We start from the raw sequence: 1,082 nt of genomic DNA on the forward strand, positions 1-1,082 counted from the left end.
CCATAGCGAAAATAAAGGAATTCTTGTTACCTCCATGAATGTATGATTACACGTATATATGTGTTTTTCATATAGGAGATTCAAGAAAAAGGCTTTTTTATTGCTGGGCTCCTTTTTAGGTGGTCAGCTCTATTGCGTATCTTGTGGTGTTGGCTTGCAAAAAAGTTTTTTTTGCTAGTCAATGAAAGGTATGTACCTTAATTGGACTACAGTACCCAGTATTCCCGGAAGGTCACCCTTTCTGGTACTGACCGGGCCCAATGCTGCTTGGCTTCCAAGATCAGACGAGATTGGGCAGATCCAGCATGGTATGACTGTAGAAGATATAGTAAGTACCTCTCAGCCTAAAAAGCCGCTAATCTTAGCAAGCTGTGGTTCTGTTAGCAGAACTAATGGGTAAATAGTAGCCAAATAATGGTCCTTAAAAAGGACTCCCGTGGTTTTCGAGGGAACCAAAATGTGGAAAAGGTTAGAAACACATAAAGAATGATGATGAGAAAATGATGACCTCACGCAAATTGAGGTGTGATGATTAAATACTGATATGACAAAAATAGTAATATTAATATGGAATTGCTTTATACAGCTGTCTGAGTGGCACCTTATCTCAAAATATAGTTGTTATAAATAGTTTCCTAATAAAGAGTTCATTGGTATAAGGTGACTGATAAATGATATAACTTTGCAACATTACAAGGTAGCTGACTGTTCAATCACTGGGATTTTGCAAGGAAAAAAGCAGTTATAGCAGCACTGTGTCCAATTGAAGAACAGATACAATTTGTTTAAGAATGTGACACATAAATTGCAATGAGCAGCTGACTTGTGTCACTGCATGATACAAATGTTTATATTTATCACAGACAGATATAGATATTTATAGATAAATCACATAAGCTGCAGAAGGCAGCTAATTTCTATTGCTGAGAAATGCAAAAGTCAAAATAATATTTTGCTAGGAATACTGCAGTAAAGCTGACTCAAATTTCAACATAAGAATTATTTGAAAAGAATTCATTTAAACCAGCACAAGTACTAAAAGAGCAGCTGAGGTTCTTTTTGCCAATAAATAGCACTAATCA

General features: G+C 35.9%; 1 pseudogene; it reads right to left on the bottom strand.

The window, feature by feature from the left end:
- Positions 1 to 203: 203 nt before the first annotated feature.
- On the bottom strand, positions 204 to 322 carry LOC134984380 (5S ribosomal RNA; annotated as a pseudogene).
- Between the last annotated feature and the right edge of the window lie 760 nt (positions 323 to 1,082).

Source organism: Pseudophryne corroboree (assembly GCF_028390025.1).
Source record: "Pseudophryne corroboree isolate aPseCor3 chromosome 3 unlocalized genomic scaffold, aPseCor3.hap2 SUPER_3_unloc_5, whole genome shotgun sequence".
Classification (NCBI taxonomy): domain Eukaryota; kingdom Metazoa; phylum Chordata; class Amphibia; order Anura; family Myobatrachidae; genus Pseudophryne; species Pseudophryne corroboree.